This window comes from Calypte anna, chromosome 2 (genome assembly GCF_003957555.1).
Source record: "Calypte anna isolate BGI_N300 chromosome 2, bCalAnn1_v1.p, whole genome shotgun sequence".
NCBI lineage: Eukaryota > Metazoa > Chordata > Aves > Apodiformes > Trochilidae > Calypte > Calypte anna.
The window spans coordinates 76,717,627-76,739,236 of record NC_044245.1 but is presented as its reverse complement, the minus strand read 5'-3'; the positions used below and the strand labels follow the sequence as shown (position 1 = coordinate 76,739,236).

At 39.4% G+C, this 21,610-nt stretch overlaps 1 protein-coding gene across 2 annotated transcripts in view; it reads left to right on the top strand.

Moving 5' to 3' along the window:
* The window catches only part of FBXL7 (F-box and leucine rich repeat protein 7), a 169,003-nt gene that overhangs the window by 116,323 nt on the left and 31,070 nt on the right, over positions 1–21,610 (top strand). The window lies entirely within an intron of this gene.

Here is a 21,610-nt window from a genome sequence, read left to right as displayed (position 1 = left end):
TTGAATATATACAGATTAGAAACTGGACCTAGGACAACTCTCCTGTATTTTCCACTTCAGTAAGAAATCCTGTCTCTCTGCTAATTAAAAGCCTATTTGCCCTTTCATTCACCTTTGTCCATAGCATCCTCCTCTGGGTGATGTAAGACTGGAATGAGCATACAACTAGAATAGGTAACCAAGAACTAAAATATAGTGCTTGAATGTGATTTGTTTGAAGCTAATTAACATGACTTAATTAGCTGCTTCTTGTAATGCTAATTCTTTCTAAGCTTGCTTACTTAAGTGCTGAATATCGCTCAATGACTGGACACCTTGAATTCCCATTTAGGGTATAACACTTGTAAAGTTAATCCCTTCCCCTGGGTATATGTCTTCTAGATAACTTCAGCCTTCACATGTTGCATCATGCAACACGTCAGTCACATTTTGGATGGGAGCTGTTTTCATCCAAGATACCTACAATTGGTACATTTTGCTGAATTTTATTAATTCCTCTTGCTGATTGTCATCAAAATGATACACATCATTGGCCTGCAGAGGGCCACAACACAAATTAGGAGGATGTGACCCAGCTACCAAACTGTACCAGCAGCATGTCCGAATAGAAAGAGCTTTTGGTTGAGTAACGTCTACTGATGTGGGGAAAACATAGTTTGCTGCTGGCAGTCTCTTTGGTTTTCAGATTATTGTAAAAGTCTTGCCAAGGTTGTTTTTGCTTGTTCTTTTCCAGACCAACATTGTGTGACTGGTGTTCTCTTGCCTCCATTATCTAAGTTCAGTAATTGTAGTAGAGGAACATTAGCCACAGAATTATAAAGCCAGTTGCAAACACTCCAAAGTTCAGGCTTCTTGACTGGGCTTTTGGTTCAGGTCCACTAATTTGTAAAGGTCTACTTTTGTTTTCGGAAAAAGATTCCCAGGATGTATGAAAACACATTATGCTAGGGACTAATGGCAGGAATAAGACTTTTCCACTCAGAAATGAGCATGTTGGCTACTCCTGTCATACACATGGGTTTGAATACAAAACAGTTTTAAGTTGCACTAATTCTCTATATATGAAGTATAATGAAACTTAAGTGAAAACAAAACCCTGCTGCTGTTTGTTTTGTTTGGATATTGGCAAAGTTAGAAGCATGCTTTTTCTTCCTCCTTTCATAACTATTTCAATAAAGTGCAGACAAAATTAACTAAGAATTACTCTGTCCCCATTTGTAAGTGAAAACAGGCATCTCTGAATGCTCTGTCTACTGTTAAGGTATGCATAGTATTACCATAGAGTAGAATATTTTGTTCCTGCTGTGGAACTGCTTTTGCAAACCTCATTTTTGGGGATTTGACTATGGAAGAGTGATTTTAGGTTTCTCTTTAGGAGAAAAATTTTGCTTTAGAAAGAAAAAATGTACAAAGGCTTTGCAGATAGCATATCCATGGTCTGATGTCTGAAAAACTCCAAAGATTCCTTTATGGGACATCATCCACCCTTTTTTTTTTTTTTTCATCCCTTTGTCCTACTGCATCCTTACCTGAAATCACTGTTCTGACCAAAGGGCATTTTTCCCCCTGATTTTTTTCTACCTGCTCTATATACTGACAGACCTTGAGAGCTGGTCAAGGAAAACAGGTAAAACTTCAGGTGTTGAAAACACTTGCTTCATTATTTAGCCTGTAGCATGATGTCTTCACAATAGTTTTTATTTACCGTCATGCTCTCAATGTTTAGTTATTCTGACCCAGGCCCTTTCTGCTTCAACGCCATGTTAAAAGTGCTGCTTTGCATTACCAGTACCTCAGATAAGTTTCTCCCAACTTCTTCCAGAGCTATGGAGTGGCAGGTGAGGTATGTTGTTGCTTAAACTTTTTGAGGATGATGCTCTCAGTGAAATGAGAAACCATTACCTTAATGGGTGTCTGCTTGTGTGTCTCCAGGCAGTGAGTCCTCCCACAAGCTTGAAGATACTGTCTTTTTCACTGTAGTCTCTTGATTCACTACTTGTGATATCTTTTGAACTTCTGGCATTATCTTTGCCTGAATAAGTATTATTATCTTTGCCCTTAGTATTATATTTCTTTACTGCCACTGTTATGTCTATCACTTTATATTTTTGGTTCTTTTGAAACTGCAAGTACCTTTTTCCACAAATGTTTTATTTTCATTATTGTAATGGGCAAGAGGGTATAAAACCAAGGTATATTCACTGCAACTGTTGGAGCCTAGTCTTAAAACAGATGCTGTGCTGGAATGGTGTAGTGGAGAATCAGGCCCAAAATAATGATTGATTTTAATTTATTGTAAACATGGGAATTTTTTTCCAAGCAGCAATTTTTCTTGGATGAAAAGTACCCAGAATGTCTGAATTGACTCGAACATTACAGCCATCGAAAACATTCATAATATAATCCAAACCAGCTCAAACGTACTTGGGTTTTGGTGTTTCATTATAAACCCTTAACTCAGCCAAGGTTAGCAACCCCCTGAAAACCTGGCCAGAACCGTGAGGGAATCTAAGAATGAGAGAATCTAGGTCAGTTTATTCTTTGTGGATGGAAACATGTGAAACTTGGTGGGTTTATGTGGTTTCAGCTTTTTAGACAGACAAACATTTAAAGCTGCATTAAGCTCCAAGTGAGCAGTGCAATTAAAATGAGTGGCCTGCTTCCTACATTGTGTTTACATGGTCCTCCACCCTTGCTTGAACCGGTTTGAGTTCCAGGGCCTTGCATTGTGTCTTCTTCAGAAGAGGACAATGTTCATCGCTAATTATCTGTGTGACACAAAAGACATCTGTAATTCTACTCATTATTGGCCTTTTTGGGCCAATCCAGCGCAATCTGGAGAGAGAACTGAGCGCAGATTTTCCAGGAGAGGACAATGGATCAATCCTCCCACTGGCAGTGCTGTCTGTGGCAGTCTGTGTCCTCCAGTATCACAGGGCATGGCAGGAGAATGCTTCTTGGAGCCTTAACTCTGACTATATAAGCAGAGTGCTCTAGTGAGGCACATGAGAAGGAATTTCTGTCTCCAGCACAGACTGCTCATTTATCTGAGGAAGAGGGAAGAATGTGCCAGTATGTATGCTTAGCTGTGTTCTGGGGAAAAGGCTGTTCCTAGCTGAGGTAATGGAGCAGTTGAAGTCATCAAGCTTAAGATTTGGTAGTCTTTCTTGTAGTCTTCATCTTTAAGTGTTAGGAATGTATTAATGGGTAGGTAAGTTAATTCTGAGAACTAAACTCCTGTGATACAGGGCCCTTTAGTTCTGAGAGCCTGTTGCTGGTTTGAAGGCTGAAAACAAGCTGAAACAAGCCTGATGTAGAAAATACAGGAGGAAAGTATCCACATCTTGGATATGGAGGCTCTCCACATCTTGCCTCTCATCTTTTTTGGTCCTTTCCTGTGTGAACAGATCACAGGCTTTCTAAATGCAATAGGTGCTACTATGCAGGTACCCAATGGTTCTCTTTCCTGAACTCCAATACTTGTGTCATGTGGAAGATACTTTATGGCAACTTTTAAAATAACAATTGATACATCTTTGCTTTTCAATAGCTTTGCAGCTACAATGTGGCTGGGGGAAACTAGGAAGTTTCACAACAAAAATCATGATTATGAAAGCAGTCTTTCAGTGGGATCTGGACTTAAAAACATCCCATGTCATAAATCACCAGGCTGGTAGACAATTCAAATTACCAATTATATTCAGAATTATTTTGGGTGCTGTGACATTATTAGTGCTAAAATTACTCTTGCTCCAGCCAGCAGAAACCCCTAGACAGGGTTTTTTGTTTGGTTGGTTGGTTGGTTGGTTGGTGTGTGTGTGAGGGGGTGTTTGGTTTGTTGTTTGAGGTTTTTTTAATATATTGGAAACAAACTCATCTTCAGTGCTTATGTCAGTTGTTTGCAGACTTGTAAGACAAAATGAACATCTGGGTAGAAATGGAGAATGTGAAAATGAAGTGTGATTACAAGACATTCTAGGAAAGTAGCTTGCTTTATTAGATGAATATTCTTCATAATGAGAAAAATAGCCTAAGCGGTTGCTATTTTATAGAGGTGGATGCCAGATCTATGGCTTGTAACAAGCTTCCAGGATGCTTGGCCTGTCAAAGTGGGGGCAAAGGATGGACTGTAAAGTCTTCTGAAGCTTCCCAGCCTGTCTCTTATAGAGGCACCTTGCTCTTCATGTAACAAAAAAAGGCTGAATTTCCTCTTGTCCAAGAAGCCTGGCAAGGGTGCCTGCTGATCCCCTGTTTTGGGCCTGCCTGCTTGGTCGTGGCCCTGTGAGGCACACAAAGATTTTACATCTCAGGGGACTCGGGTGCTCCTGTGCCAGGTACACAGCGACAGGGCAGGACAGGGCACTGACTGCTGTGTGCACAAATCTTCAGAGCTACTGGAAGAGGCTTTGTGGGCTGAGAGCTGGGTAATTCAGCTTGAACACCAAAGTGGTGGTAGCTCTGCTGAAGGCTGTGAGTGTGGGACAGTGCCTTGGAACGAATGAAACTTTGCTTCAAGTGCTTTCTGTCGTTATGTTATGCATTATAAACATGCTTCTGCCCTTTAAGTTCACATATGAAGAAGTGTATATGAATTCACGTGTGATGAACCTGAAGCTTTCCACCTGTGCTTTAGCAATGATCCTAATTTCCCTGAAAGTCCATATTAAAAGAATCAGCTAGGGAGTTTGAAAATTATTTGTTTAAACTGCTGTTTTTCTCTCCATGACTTGTGTTTAATGGGGAGAGGGGGTGTTGGGTGCTGTTGCCTCCCTCTTGTGGTTAACTTTAAAAAATATCTAAAAATACATGTGTTACAGTAGTTGGGTAATATTCATTGTGCAGAATTCAGTGCCTGTTAGAGACAGTGATTCTTCTGTATCTAAAACCTTCCTAAATGCTTTTCCTTGATGTCCTCTAAGTATTTAACATGAGGAGGAGAGGCAGATTATAATAAAGAGCTGCAAGTGGTAACAGTGTGTTTCAGGTACAAGTGGTCATTTTTGTTTAGGTGAGTTTCAGTGCAGAGAACTCATCTCCTGGGTAATGCTGGCTATTTGCAATCAAACAGTCCTTCCCCCTACTCTATCATCTAAATATTGCTGCATTTCAGAGCTTTCACATTTATCATATATAAATTCATAAATGTGTATGTAGAGAGTTGCATGTACTTGCTCTTTTGTTATTGATCATGTCTTTAGTACATCATCAAAATTTTCACTTCCATTATTACTCAACAGCTTCAGCTGCAATCAGAAGTATAGTAGCATGATCAGCAATTAGATTTCCTTCTGATTTTTCTGTTGAAACAGCACCTTTATTTGTGGATCAATGGCCAATATCTATGTACTTTGAATTCTTGGTCACTTTGTTTAGCATTTGAAGTGTTATATAAAAAAGAGCTGCTGAATAGAGCCCATAGAGTACCACCTGGTACCACTTGAATATGAGCAAGTAACATTTTTTTCCTATATCCTCCAGTTTCATTCACTTCAGTTAAGACTGAAATTGGAGGGAAAGGTCTCTGAGATTACTATACATTTATCAAGTCTCATTGCCAAGTCTTTTTTTTTTCTTCTCTCTAGCAACTTATCACAAATATTCTTATTGCTGATGTAGATTCTGTAATTTAGGATATTCTGCCATCTGATTTCTTGTTAATGGCTTAATTTTTTGCAAGTGCCTCTTAGTGGCCTGGCATGTTTTTTATTCCATCTTGGCAACATGGGAATCTTTGATTTTGCTAGCACATGTTCCCTAGGTTGTTCCAAGACATTTTTTTCATATGTCATTAAACAGCATCATCAGACATTTAATGAATAGATTACACTTCCTTTGTTCTCGAAAATAAAGGATTAAACCCCACTTTGTTCATCTGGTTTTATAAACAGTTGTCCCCATGACTGGAGAACTGGTATTCTTAAATAAAGTTAAATGAAAAGTTACATTGTTACAGGACTTTTAACATTTTGCTGTATGCTAGATAAGATGTATTCAATGTTAAGTATGAAAAGAACAGTTCTTTCCTGGACTCTTCAGGACTTGTTTAAAATACAGCAGATGTAAAACATTTTGTAGAACTCCTACCTAGAGTCACTGCATTTAGCATATTTTAACTGCCACCTTGATCATGGAAATGTTGAATTGAAAACATTAAGTTCTTGGTCATCATTCACAGAAATCACAGAGTGTTAGGGGTTGGAAGGGGCCTCGAGAGATCATCAAGTCCAACCCCCTGCCAGAGCAGGGTCATCTTGTATAGGTCACACAGGAAAGCATCCAGGTGGGCTTTGAATGTCTCCAGGGAAGGAGACTCCACAACCTCCCTGGGCAGCCTGTGCCAGAGCTCTGTCACCCTCACAGTGAAAAAGCTGTTTGTTATGTTTGCACAGAACCTTCTATGTTCCAGCTTGCATCCATTACCCCTTGTTCTACTGTTGATCATCACTGAGAAAAGCCTGGCTCCATCCTCCTGCCACTTGCCCTTTACATATCTGTAAACACTGGTGAGCTCACCCCTCAGTCTCCTCTTCTCCAAGCTATAGAGACCCAGCTCCCTCAGCCTTTCCTTGTAAACTCCCTTTGTCATTTTGATGGTTCTGTTCTGGACTCTCTCGATCAGTTCCTGGTCCTTCTTGAACTGAGTGGCCCAGAACTGGACACAATATTCCAGATGTGGCCTCACCAGGGCAGAATAGAGGGGGAGGAGAACCTTTCTTAACCGACTAGCCACCCCCCTTCTAATGCACCCCAAGATGCCATTGGCCTTCTTGGCCACAAGGGCACATTGCTGGCTCATGGGCATCCTTCTGTCCACTGGAACTCTCAGGTCCCTTTCCTCTGGCTCTCTAACAGCTCAGTCCCCAACCTATACTGGTACCTGGGGTTGTTCTTTCTCCGATGTAAGACTTTACACTTGCCCTTGTTGCAATTCATTAGATTTCTCCCTGCCCAACTCTCCAACCTGTCCAGGTCCCTCTGAATGGCAGCACAGCCTTCTGGGGTGTCAGCCACTCCTCCCAGCTTTGTGTCATCAGCAAAGACTCATCTAAGATCACTGGATCAGCAGACATAGTGATCTTTCTTAGGCCACCCATTATTTTATCTTTCATCTGGACCCCACCTGCTGAAGTTTCTTTGGCTTGTTCCATCGGAGCACCTCTTCCCTTAAGGCACTGCATGCAGGTTGCTGGTTGCATTTGACCCAGTTGGTGACTGCTTCTAATCTGCCTGGTTCTGAAATATGTTTGAAATGCCTGGTCTCCTTAAAGACATCCAAAGCTGGCAGGAGCTACAGGGGAGAGGGAAGCTGGAAGCAGACATTTACTCTTCTCACATATTTAGATATACCACTGTTCTGTATCAAATGCACCATACTACTGCATGGTTTGCAGTGGGATCATCCCCTGGGATGTGTCTGTACATACCAATATCAAAAAACTGTACAGATTAGGCACCCAAATCTGCTTTATAAGCTTTTACTTTGATGATTTTTTTTTTCACCATTCATTGGTAGCACCAAAGAAAGAACATAACCTTAGTTGCATTGACTCTTTGGGTTTTGCCTCTCTGTCAGCTGAGTTAAGGATCCAGATGAAAATCTCCCATCTCATTCCAGTAGGTCAGTGTCTGCCTGAAGCAGAACCACACGTCTGTCAATTGACTGATTTTGGAAACTATTGATTCTCCAGGGGTATTAGGAGAGAACAGCTTAATAATTTTAAAGAATTTTGGATGTGCCTTTATTTGCAAAAAGTCCAGTTGTTTAACCTCTAGAACTTCTGGCTGGACACATTCCAGCTCCTGATAATGCACTGACATATGGTGTGTGAGTAGCAGTACTTAGGGATGCTGCTTAATGAGCATCAAGGCCAGACAGGGAGCCAGCCCCCTGTTCCATTAAAGTGCTGCCCCAACTCACAGGCTCAGCTGCTGCTGGAGAATGCTGCTCCCTGTGAAATAAAGGTACAGCATAAGAGGCAGATGCTCCTCCACCTCTCACTTTGATTTGGGAAGCAAATGAAAATAGGTTTCTACCAACACTGGGAAATGTACTTTCAACCATATTTGCCACACAGTGTTCTTGCGTTGAATTATCTGCATAGCTTTTGCTGTTCTGTAGTCTAATACATCATCAAAAATGGAATTAAAGCTTTGAAATAATCTTCAGATACCTTTCTTTAGAGAATATTTTTACTTTTTGTTAAACATGGAATGAAGTTAAAGTCTGAGCTCTTGAACACCACGATTTTCAGAGACATGGAGTTTCTGCATTTTTCAGATTTCTAGAAGTCACTAAGATTAAATTATTAGCACCATTGTAGCTTCAAAGAAGAAGTGTTTATGCCTCACTTCTTAGGAAAATCTAGATATTTATAGATTGTAAGTAAATTCTGACTCATCACCCAGGTTTGGATAGTGTAATGCTAGACATGCCATTTCAATGATGAGCAAAGATACAAAGTGGGATGTGTCAGATCTGGGATTAGAATGAATGTCTCTGGCTTTTTGCTTGGGGTGATTATACTATCAAAGCAAATTCTGAAGTCTTTGACATTGGTTAATAATTTTCTTATGTCAGTAACTTCTTAATGTAGTAGTCTGCTGGCAATAATAGAGAAACATCTACTATGCTTTCTGAATTTCTATTTTGCATGGAACAATGTCTTTTTTCTTGCATGGCTCAACGATGTCGCACACTGTCTCACTCTTGGGCATGTGTAAGTGCTGTGGTAAAGGTTCCTTCCAAAATATAAAAATCTGTATTTTTATATTACAAGCTGCAATGCATGTGTCTTAATTTCATTAATCAGGTTGTGTTGGTTTTTTCTTTTTTCTTGCTCCTTTGTAAAACTCTTACCTCATTCTAAAAGTGGTTAATTAAAGAACTGCTCTCCTTTTGTGTTATGGGAGTTGGCCTCCTTTGTGTACTAGCTCTTGCGTTAGGCAGTTGAATAATAAAGTTTATTGTCTAGTTTTTTTCTTCTCCATCATTCCTCTTTAATTTTTTGTAATTACTTGGGGATATTGCTTAAGTGATTGCAAAGATGAAGGCAGAATAATTTTTCTTAGAGCTGAAACTGAATTTCAGCTTAATGGTAATTATTTCCAGACCTAACTGGTGGTGATTCTAAAAGAAGAATAGTCTCTTTGAAGATGTTGCAAAAGATCTTTCAAATTTTTATGAATTTAGTAATTTCTCACACCAGAAGGGACTGTTATTAGAATGTTTCACTTCCTCCATGGACTGACTCCACAGATTTTCCGTCCTTATATGACAGTATGTTATTTTTACAACTCTAAAAAAGAAAAGACTGGAGGAAATCTATCTCATGAGTTTTTCCAGAAATTCATTGGACTAGGTGTTTTAATAACAATAATAATAATAATACATCTTGCTTCCAATAAGAATACCTACTGAAATTTCCAAATGTTAATTAAATATTTTATTTCCAAAGTTAAGTGGTCCTCTATCAAATCTGCCTTTTTGCTACTGGTGCTTACAAATGGTTATCCTGGACCTTCTCTGTAAGAAAATATCTTGAGCTGCTTGAATTTCCTAGGCTTATGAAATATATTTCAGTCATTCTTGTGGCTCCTCTTAATCTCTCTCCAATTTTTCCATATTTTTTGAGTTGCTGACAGCATAACAGTGTGGTAGACTAGCAGAGGTTACGTGAGTTCCAGTAGAGATGGAGTTATCTTCCTGATTGATACTTCCTTATTCACATATGGAAGCACAAATCTGGTGTGATTACTCATGGCAGATTATGTTACTTGATTGTATACTTTTTTCCACAGAACAGGGTTATAAAAATCAGGTACCTTTGCAATTTCCTTCTGTCTGAACAGCAGATCTCCTGATCTGGAGTCTGTAAAATACGTTTGTCTTGTATGTAGCGTATAGGGATATTTATAGGGCCTCCTTAACAAGTTGTGTCCCATGGGTATCCCTAGAAGGGGACTAGGATATACGAGATGCAGTGCAGCTTGAATCCTTATGAGGACCACTTCCAACAGCTACTACCTTGTTTAATGACAGACAGTGGGGACTTTCAGAAATCAGTCGGTGTATTTTCTGCTCTGAAGGACGGTCTGTAAGATGAGCTGTGGAATTTCTTTCTGGAGATGGTGGGTGGGGAAATGCAGAGGATTTTTTTTAAAAAAGAAACCAAACACACCCTCCTCCCCCTCCTCAAAAACCCACAAAAAACAACATTTATTCCACCCTTTTTTGTGTGTCAGAGAGCATGCTCATATGCATGATGCTTCTATTTCCCATCCGATCATCAGAAGGCAACTGCAGGCAGTACTTAATTTCCCCTATGCCTTTTAGAATTGTTTTTTGTTTTGATTGACTGGAAGAGACAGTGTCTTGGTACTTAATTGTATCTGTAGTGCACAGACTCCAGAACAGAACAGAACAGAGGAAAACCTAACAGCAGAGCAAAGGCATTGGAACAGTGGTGCCCCTCAGCAATAGGTCACCTGGGCTCAGGAAGACCTGCAGCACCTAAGAAATGGGTTATATTAGCTTTGCCAGGTGGGAACTGCCTCTCTTGCTGTCACAGTAGAATCCACTCTCTTCTCGGGGTGTCTATGTATTATCTCAATGCTTAGGCATCTAACCATGTCTGAGCTTAATTGTTAACAAGTGAAATAGACACTTGGAGCACAATAAAACAAGGAAGTAGATGAATGAGGAAGAGATAATTGGCAGAGGATGTCGATTATTCTTCTTTAAACCACCAGATTGTTTGTTTTAAAGGTTAAATGAAACCAACCATATTTTTTTTTTTTAAATAATAATTTTAAATATTGCATTTTGGGGATAAGCCGTGTCTCCCTAAGGGAGTTAGGGTCTTTCTTGCCAGAGTCATACTTGTCAGTTCAGACACAGTTTGGCCACTGTCTGATCAGTATGGTTAGCCAAGGGCATCACCAGTCTGGAGGACATTATTGATATTTGATGCTTTAATAAATAGTCTGAGGGCTGTGAAAGAAAATAAAAACAAGAAAGAAGCTCATAGTATAAATACAAGCACAGAAAGTAACCCGCATTCTTTGAAGACCTTGTGGAGGATGAATCATTAGCAAGTAAATCACTTGGAGCTGAGGAGGGCCTGCCTGGCATAAAACAATTAGAAATTACTCACAGGAGATAAAGTTAAGAGATGCTACTGGCTTGGAGGGCAACACTGAATTGCATCTTCCTGATGCAGCTTTGGCAGCACCCCACTTTGCCATGGGCAGTGTGTTTCAAGTTTTACAGGCAGGATTTGTGAGGAGAGGTAATTTACTTTTTGAACCTAATAATATAATATTAATTGGGCAGGGGGGAGCATGCAAGTTTTTGGATGCACAAGCTGTTCTGCAGTTCTAAATAGCTGCAGCAGTCTTCACAGCTCATTAATAGTTTAACAACTGTTTGGAATGGAGATAGACTGCATTGGTCCAGCCACCTGAGAGCCTAACTGACGGTTGACTACTAAGCAGCAGGAAAAGTGGACAAATGCTGGGCTCTTATGGAAAACAGCATGACCTGAAACTTATTATACTTCCTATGGGTTGTGGAGAGGCTGTCTGGGAGAAGAGAGAGGAGATGGAAATATCTTATGACCAGTATTCCCCTTGAGTCTGTAATTTTGTTTATTTTATGTTTTGGTGTTCAGTAGAACCTGTATCAATTTTTGTTTCCAGATTCTCTTCTGAGCGGATCTTATACATTTCTTTAAAGGATCCAGACTGAGCAAACAAGGGGTTGGGATTATTTTTGGCTTTTATCAACTATGAGTTCATTCAGCTGTCTACTGGCTGTGGTTTCTTACCCACACATTTTCCCTGAAGGCATTTTGTCCTCTAGATTGCAAGTATTGCTTATTGGTGAGGCACGAGCCTCTATTCTTCTCATGCTGCTGATTGTGTTGCATGGGGGATTTACTGCTGTGGTTGTGGAAATGTTGGAAAAACAAGTTAGTCCAAGCACGGTTTAGTTCCTTTGGCAAATATTATTTAAAAGCAATACTAGCTCTCTGATATTGTATGACTTTAGCAAATTGAAGGCTTGCTTAGAAGTGTAATCAGAGAAGGGGATGCTTTCCAGGCAAACATTTCTTTGAGGCCTGTATGGGTTGTGGTTGCAGTGCAACTGAGCTGAAGCTAACTGGTGGTGTGTCATTGCTTTACCAGTCAGGGGTGAAATGTTCAATCTGCTTCTTCTCTGACATCACCTCCTTTCAGTTATCCATCAGACTGTGCAGGGATTGTACCTATAATGTGGCAAGCAAAATGTTCACAGTCTATCTTTATTCTCTTATGTTGATGTGAATATGACTAGAAACTTTCCCCTGTCTTTTTTGTTATTTTTTATAGGGTGAGCTCTAAACATTAGTCTTACAAAGTCTTTCAGCTCTCCATGTTTGTTAAATCTTCATTTTCTTGAGATGTAAATGGGTATCTTGTGAACGAACTTGACAGATAGTGTTACCACACTATGGAGTTGAAAAGCAAAGCCAGCAATCCTACTCCTACTACAGGCAAAACGTTACAGAGTGTATTATTAAATTCTTTTACTTACCAAATCATGTTTTCTCTTGTATTCTATTAATTTCTCTGTAGCTAATCTATGGAGGGTGTTCATCCAGCCACTGCCAACTGAGGCAGTGATATGATAGCTTTTACTCATCTAACATTTGATTTCCATACCGTCCAGTGACTACAGAAGCATGAATGTAAAATGCAGAAAGAGCAGAAGTCAGTGGTGTGAGAGTCTTGTGGCATCTCTGTGTAATGCTATGCAAATGGCTGCACTCTGACATCCCAAGGGAAAAGCAGTAATGATTACCTGAGCATTATCTGTTGCCACAAAACTACTGCAGGGGGTAGCTCTTCGGGTATTTCTCTTTAGGAGGAAATAAATATGCATAAGCTTATTTTAAAGGCTTTTTGGTTTTAAGTGTTTGGGAAGGTGATACATGAAATCAGTGTTGCTGAATCAGGCATTACCACCTTTCTTTAACTGGTATGAGTGTGGCACAGACCAAAGCCCCCAAACTAGGCCACGTAGTCCATTAAAAATAAATAGTAATAATAAAAAAGCAAGGGTCCCTTTTCTTCCTTCTAGGTAGCAGGAAGGGAAATCTTCAGTATTTATGGTAAATATAGGCAAGCTAGGACTATTGTTTTATGAAGTACCATTTTGGATACCCCTAAACAGTAATCAAGCACATGACTGACCTCTTAGAAAGAGTAGGAGCTAATATGGCCCAGGTGGGTTGTGTCCTGCACTCTGCTCCAGGCAGAAGAGAGAGAGCAGATGGATGGCAGGGCTGTAGCCCCTGGATTTGCATAGTGGTAGTTCATGTGTTGAATGGAATTGAGGGCAGAACAACCACTGTTTGCCTCCTTGTTCTTCACCTGATGATGCTGTACGTCAAGACAGTTTGTTGTACTTACCAAAGGGAATGTTGCAAGGAGTACAGGTGTAACAGAGCCTTCTTCACGGTATTGAACAAGAGGTGCTGCTTTATTCTGCATCCTCTTTAGGAAAGGCTGGTGGGGTCCTCAATCAGCAGTAGGATAAAATGGGGTTTGAAGTTAGAAGTTAGAAGAATTTGTGATAAGATATAGTGTGTATATCCTGTATCTTGGGGGCTGGGAGCCTTCAGGCCTGGTTTCCTCAGACTCCCAATGTTTTGCCCTGCTTTCTCATACATCGACCAAGGTGTTTGGCAATCCTGGTTTTGGGATAAGTTTTTTGTATGCCTGGTTTTAGGTACAGCATTGAATAAATGTGTCTGTGCTATTTGCTTGTGTGTCCAATCCAAAAAGTTCTTACAATGGCAGTAAAGATTATTTAGAAATAATGTAAAGCTTCATTCTGGAACCCATCCAGCAGAGTAGAACATGGTCTTTCTAAATAAGACTAAGCATTTGTGCTTTGCTTTTTATGCATATTTTGTCTTTAAATTATACTGAAGCAACTAGAATTTTATATTCATGTTTCAATAAACAGAATTTTAAAATTATTATTATAATTTGAATTCTGTTGCAATTTTCTTTGCAATCACACTCTATTTTCCAGGAGAGGAGAAAACTTTAGAAAGATTTAAAAAAAAGGTAGCAGATATGATCACTTCTCACCGTCATCTAAACTCACTAAGCAATTGAATTCATCTGTGAATAGCAAGGAGAGTGCTTGAAGTAGTTATATGGCAACAGTATGAGTATTTCTCCCTGTGGATAGTTTGCAATGGTTCTATACTATTTATTTAAAAGACATTTGCTTGGGAACATAAGTATATTATTTCACATGTTGTACAAGCCTACAGAGCCTGAGAGTGGTTCAAAACCTATACCTTCATCTTTTTCCCAATGTCTGGATATTGTGTTTTTAGAGGCGAAGGTTAAGCACTAGAAATTCTTTGCCAGATGTCTGTAAGTACCTTCATTTTACAGTTTCATTGTCATGAAATTAGCTTTCCATAGGTCTCTTCAATTGGTTGACTTGTGGGTCTGGTCTTGCATCCTTTTTCATTTTTGCTGCGTATATGCTGACTGCAACATGCCTCACTAGCCATGAAGACACAGTGGCTGTTGTATCTTGCTTGGGCTCATGACAGCAGAGTTACAGGTCATGTCTCTCTGCAGCAAACCTCAGGTTTCTTTGTGACACCTGGCAGAAAACTGCACACTATGTGAGATGAAATGGAGCATTACATCTACTGACACTTCAAAGGGCTGCTTTTGGCATCTTAAAACTGGCCTCATTTTGGCAGCAGCACAACACATCCCACCTGGGGTTCACTGATCCATTTCTTTGGCATGTGAGAGAAAAGGCTGTGGTGCTACCTTCCCAAAACATGAGCAAGAGCCAAATTTCTGAGCAGCAGGACTCAGTTGTGTGAGTCATACAGTGCTGTGACACAATAGGATGCTCTTACAACCAGAGCATTTCCATAATCCAGGGAATGATGCAGCTACATCTGGGGTCACATCAACCCAGTTGAGAGGGTGGAACCTCTTCTAACACTGTCCTGTGACGTGACAATTCTGCAGTATCCAACAAAGCAGAAGCAAGCTGTTAATCAAGGCCCCAAGCTGTTAATCTTGGCCCCTGAGCTGAGAAAGTGTTACGAAAATAGTGAGAAACCCCCTTCACCGTCTGTCCTTCAGAGTTTGCATTAAATCCTGCAGTTGTGTTCTGAAAAAATAATTGCTTTCTGTTCATTAAGGCTTCTTATTTTTTGAGCTTTTCTGTCCCCACGTGTGCCAAAGTACTGCTGCTGTAGTTCCTTCAGCTTGGCATGTAGTTTCTCTAGCCTGAGTAATCTTAAGAGAATGTGGAAAGCTGTGAGCCTGTTAAATTATTGGAAGCACTGGAAACATACATTCAAGTCATCCAGAATCTTGGGTAATGGAGTGGAGGAATTTCTCAAGAGCTTGTCATGTTTTTCTTTCCAAAGAGCATGAAAGGGTTGATTTGTGCCCACAGATGATGTAGTATACTTCAGAGATAAACCCATCAATACATTACTTTGTGCAAAAGTTTTGCCTGCTTTTAGAACCACAGTAACTTATAGAGAAGAAGGATGCGGGGTTGGGTTTTGGTTTTGGGTTTTTTTGCTTTGCTTTAGAGGCACAATATTCATTATGAGTAATTAAAAAAGTTTAAATAGCTGCTATTGATGGCTGAAATGTACATGAAAGAAGAATTTTGTTACATTATAAAAATGTGCATATTTTATAGCCAACATACATCTTTGCAAATATATTAAATGAGAAAATCCACTGAATTTAGGGCAGGCTGTTGTTTGAAGGTCCACCAATGTCAGTCTGTAGGTCTCTTTTTGAACATTATCAGAACTGGTGGCGAGACAAATGTGGAGAAGACTCTGTAGTAACAAAGTTATGTTCCCAGGAAGTTTCTTGCTCTTCATGTTTTCATGACAATCCATAGGACTGCAAAGATTTTGCTTGCATATGGCAGCTTTTATTTCCCTTCAAATATTTCTGCTTTTTGGAAAAATCTTAACCATGCAATCTTAACCCGACTAACACTTCTCTTGTGCAGTGTATGTAGTGCTCATGTTCCTATCCCTGGTCTTTGCAGGGATAAGGGTGTTCTTTTTGCTTGTACAGCAAAATTGACTCCAAAATGTGCATGTGGACTACAAATTGCTGTTTTTTTCTTGACACTTCTCAGCCATGCAACGTTGCAATTGAAAGTCAAGATTATTTTTTTCATGGTCTGGTGAAAATGTTACAATAGTAGAGAAGATTATGCTTGCATCTTGTTCTTCCCTGTGCCCCATTGCAAAAGCCCAAGCCTCCAATGCCTATCAAATCACTAAAACTGAGCATTCAGAGCTGGTGGCTCCCCAAAAGCCTGAGTGTTTTCACTAAACATGGGAAGCATGGATCCATTCAGAATTTCCAAACGGGCAAAAGCTCTTCCATGTGTTCTTGGGAAAGAGATGTAAATTATATCCCTGAAAAAAATTAATGATGCGTTAACCCAGCATATATAATGCTACTTGCCTTTAAATATGCTAAAGACATTATGGCTTGAGAAAAAAATTACTGTCTGGCAAATTATATGTTTGCATGTAAAGAACAGTAATGTCTTAAAACAGAAAGTAGACTTATGGGAAAATCCAGTCTGTGCATGTTTGTGTGCTAGAAATGCTGTACTGAGGGGAGAGTGAAAATATCCGAGAGCATTTCTGGAAACTTGAGGTGGGAAAGTTAGGAATAAGTGCAGAGGATGATTGTGTGTGTACATTGTGGAGCATTATGGAGACTTGACCCAAACAAATATAGAGCCCTATGGCAGCTTGTATACCAATTATTTTCTTGTTATTAGACAAAATTTGGCCCAAATTATCATTTGACCAAAATGGCTTTTAGGACAAATTCTAGTCTTTCATCTCTTACACTGGTATCTCTGCTTCTCAGATATGGAATCTTGCAGTAACCAAAGAGGAATGCTTTTCTTGCTCAAGAAGAATTTTCCCGGAACTAAGGAGAGTGAAGGCATCTGTCCAGCTTCCAGCAGAATCTGACACTTTAATTGGCATTTTTTAATCTTTTTTTAAAGCATAAAATATTCCAAAAAGCAAATGGACAAAATGACTTAAAATTGAAAATGAAACACCTGATCTTGCTGCTAGGATCTGAATAAGAGTTATTGGTCATATAATAAAGGTTACTATTTGAGAAATGCTATTAAAAGTAAAATTGGATTTTCACAATAAAGTTTATATGATCATGTTTATTGATGTTGCTTTCCCCAGAGTCACTTAGGTTTTGTTTAAGTAAAATATATAAAAAATTAAATCTGGCTGGTTAAGATTGTTATATGTTGGGGTCCTTTCCTTTTCCTCATTACATTTTTATGAAGATCTGAAATTTTTGGATTGGATTGGGGTGGAGGAGAGTTTAGGAAAGCTTTTGTCTCATCAAATCAAAGTGAAAATGGGATAGTTCTGCCACTCTTCAATACGAGTAATGCTTTCAGAACACTGTGCAGTGTGAAAGTCAACTTCAGAAATTTGGAAGAAGTTGCAAGTATACATAGAATCATAGAATCAGCTGGGTTGGAAGGGACCTCAGAGATCATCAAGTCCAACCCTTGATCCACTACCGCTGCAGACCATGGCACTGAGTGCCACATCCAGTCTCTTTTTAAATAGCTCCAGGGACGGAGAATCCACTACTTCCCAGGGCAGCCCATTCCAATGTCTGATCACCCTCTCCATAAAGAAATTCTTTCTAATATCTAACCTAAACCTCCCCTGGCACAACTTGTCCCCTCTTGTCTTGCTGAGAGTTGCCTGGGAGAAGAGCCCAACCCCCCCCCTGGCTCCAACCTCTTTTCAGGGAGTTGTAGAGAGTAAACATATTGAGGTTCAGATTAAAACACTGGCATTTTTTACACTGGCATTCAGTGGGTCTTATGCAAATTTATAAAGGTAAAAAAACCCACTTATCCAATATGTCTAAGTATTTATAGCCTATCGCATAAAGATTGAATATGGATTACTGGAAAATAATTCACATAAATCAACAAATAATGCCTACATTTTGAGCTGCTGATAAGCCTGTTAGTTTCTCCTTTTAAGTCCATAATTTTTGTATTTAAAAAGAAAGGAACGAGTCCTATTTTAAATTATTTGCTCTCTTCAGCCTTAACATCTTGATTCTTTTATATTTACATTTCTTTAATATAATGTGGTTTTTTCAATAAAGCATTTTTTTCCTCTAGACAGGATCAAATACACTTTTTTTGACAATGTATTGCACTTTCCCCTCCAACTACACTGAAGAGACTTATGGGCAATTAATGCTTAACTTCAGTAGGCAAAGTCAAAATTTTGATGCTGAAAACTAAAACTCTAAGTATATCTCTTAAAAAACATATTTTAATAAAAAGTGTGCTGACTAAAACTGCTGTATAACACCATCTCCTCTTGCTATGAGGAACACAGGAGACCTGAACTCTAAGCACTTGCATAGGATTGTGTGGAGTATTTTGGTAAGATGCAGGTATTTGAATCCAGCACTTTAGACTAGGCACTTTTTGTCTTTGTTTTCTTTCTCTTTGTTTCTGACAAGGAAAAAGCTGTTAACAGTGTTTACTGCATAAGCTGAAATAATATCTGCTTTTTTCTTTACTAATTTTATTTCTCCAGTCACTTTTGTACCATTTCCTTCCTGAATGTGCAAAGATGATGGAGGATACAGAGAGCCTATCTGAGTGTAAACAAGTAGGAATATAAAACAGCAATGCAGATCTCCTTTGGAGCTTTGTTACCTCAGGGGTTTCTAAAATGGAGAGTAAAAAGTTTCCCTTAAGCTGGATATTGTTTAGTCTATGTGAATCAGACCTGCATTTAGAGAACAATTAAAATTGTAAATGCTGAAAAGGACAGGATTTTGCATGAACTAGAAGAAACTAGCATGGGAGTGCTTGTTCCTTTTCATGTAGCCTAAAGGGAACTCAGGTCTTACCTCATTTATTTACTTATGTGGCTCTTCATTATGTGGTTCTTCATGTGACAGACCATTTCAGAAGCAGCAATAATACTGAAAAAATGCATAAAATATATGAAAACTGAACTCCAGTGAACCCTGCGTTGCACTTTTAATTTTGCTGCTTTTTCGTGAAGTTGCTTCCTTACCTTCTTCCTGTTACCCAACCCTTTGAGAACACCTTGGTGGAGTTTCCTTGTTTTATCAATTACAGACCCACTGTGTTGTCAGTGCTACTGTTAAAATAATGCTTTTGATAGAGTTGCTTGTTATTGCAAAAGTGAGCTTTCTGTCCTGTTAAAAAATTAGGGCAGTCTCAATTGCCAGCATGAACAATTAACTGAAGAAACTTCACTTCAAGTTTAATTCTGCCTTCCTGGGATTAAACCTCCATTGTGGCACACCCTTGGGACATACCTCTGTCTCAACACTGCTTTGCCAGGAGTCCATCTCTGCTCTAAAGCAGCAGCTTGCTGCTGCACTTGGGCACTGCTTAGAGCTGCTCAGTGTTTAAAATACATGCAATTAGGAAGACACTGTAACATACATGCACCCCCAGAAGATGAATCATACTTCTGATCAGTATTTGGGGTGTGCAATACAGATAGCTCTAAACCACAAGCGCTGCCTGGGAGCCTTTCTGTAGTATTTTGGGCACTGGCAGGGGGTGTCTCTGATTACTGCAGAAACTCAGAGGTGTGCATGATTGAAGAGATGCTGAAGGGAGGAAAAAAACATTCAGGTTTTTTTTTTTAGTTATTATAGGGGTTTTTTGTAGATTATGCAGCAACACCACAACTGTGGCTTAGGTTGCCTGATAACACTGTCTGCAGTCCTGGAGCAGATGCAGGAACTTAACTAGAGGATTTTCCTTTTTTCCTTTTTCCTTTTTCCGTTTGCCGTTTTCCTTTTTCCTTTTTCCTTTTTCCTTTTTCCTTTTTCCTTTTTCCTTTTTCCTTTTTCCTTTTTCCTTTTTCCTTTTTTTTTTTCCTTTTTCCTTTTCCTTCCCTCTTCCCTCTTCCTTTCCCCCATTCCTTTCCACACCCATGCCCTTTCTTCAGGTGACAACAGCAGCTTTTGCTTCTTCATTCAGTAGAAACATTGCTTTTTCCACATCAGACAATTCCAGGTTGGAGCTTCTGTATTTGAGCTGCTTGTATGAGCCTGTTCCTCAGCTTCTGTTGCCTCATGCCCTGAAGAGGCAAGATGTTTATGCTGTATTGTCTTTTTTTTTTTTTTTTTCCAGATCTTGAGATTTGGGTAGCTGGGAAAATACTTTCCTGTCTTCCTGGGCTAGATTTTAATAAAAAGTAGTGTCAAATACCAACCATTTACTGCATGGTTTTTGTCTTGCAGGACCTTCTGGGGAAATAGAAGTTCCTGTGTTTCCACTAGAGTCCTTGTATAACACTGCAGCTGGTCAGATATGGATCACAATTCTCCTCTATGGCTTTTACAGAAATATTTTAAAATCTGATGAGAAAACTGTCAATTTTGCAGTATTCAAAATTCATATGAAGTAATGCTGGCCTGGGCCATCAGTCAGTGTACAGGTACTAGAAAGGTTGTTTCCAAAGATTAGTCTAAAAGTGATTCTGCTGGTTTCTCTGAACTTCAAGGATGCCTTAGTGCAGCTATGGTATACAAACAGAGGAGCTTTCTTATGCACTGCACACACCAATCTTCTGAATTCATGTGTGCTGCCTTGGTCGTCCTTAATTTTGTGCTGTTGTCAGAAAATGCCCATCTCCTGCTGTGGTTTTTCTTTCCCTCACCTTCAGACATGCTTGTTGGGAAGCCTAATATTTACCCACTCGACTGCACATTAATATTTTTTGTTCCAAATGACAGATTGCCTGTTTACAACTTAACCTTTTCTTGACCCAGTTCACAGCTTACTTTCTGGAGTTACGGTGCTCAACAATTTTTCACCACCATTTGGTTCCAGCTGTTCTTATAAAAAGAGATATTTAATTACACCTTCCAGTCAGCCTTAGGCCTTGAGAACACTCATCCATTTTGATCTTGTTTGTAATACTTTATAGAAGAGACAGCAGCTCTTAACACTGCCATACAATGTGTTTTCAGCTCTGTATTCTTACTGGATTTAAAAAAACACGTGAGAGGAAGGAGTGAGATTTTAAACAGTGGTGGAGCTGACCAAGAACTCTAAGCACTATGAACAGGATAGGAGGAGAGGTATTAGGCCTTACTCTGCAAATACTGCCATCCTGTTGCCATCTTGAGTACATTTGTTTTCAGCCTGTCAATGGATAATTTGATTTATGTCTTATGTTTTCTAGTGCAAGAGAATAAGTGGAGTGTAGCTTTTTTGTGCCACTTGTGGCTGTACAGGTCTTCATCAGATTCTTTTTCAGTTGTCTCTTTTTCTGACTGAAGAATGTTGAGTTATTTTTCATGCAGAAGCTGGTTTTACTTGTCTTCAGTTTCTTCCTTTGGACCACTCCTACTTATAATAAAGTGTTTTGAGAGGAGGGGAGCAGGACTGCATTTTTATGACTGACTTATTTTTGCTCTGTTATGATGATTGCTTTTTTCCTGTTCTTTATTCCTGTGTGAG